Below are 210 nucleotides of genomic sequence, written 5' to 3'. Positions count from 1 at the left end.
CCTTGGCATAGTTTGTGCTGGGCTTCACTCCCTTCCTCTTTCTCTCTCTCATTCTAAGTGCCCATATTTTTAAATCCCACTCCAACTTCAAGAAAATTTTTGGGGGATGCATACTAATTCATGTCAAATATCTCATATTTTTGGACCCACAAATCACAGACAAAACAAAACAAGAAGCAGCCTCCCTTTTTGAGCTCCAAGGAAACATGC

Source organism: Tinamus guttatus, unplaced genomic scaffold (genome assembly GCF_059628265.1).
Source record: "Tinamus guttatus ecotype Peru unplaced genomic scaffold, ASM5962826v1 Tinamus_guttatus_pri_ptg000547l, whole genome shotgun sequence".
Classification (NCBI taxonomy): Eukaryota; Metazoa; Chordata; class Aves; order Tinamiformes; family Tinamidae; genus Tinamus; species Tinamus guttatus.
The sequence above is the reverse complement of the archived record's forward strand: the minus strand, read 5'-3'. Positions refer to the sequence as shown.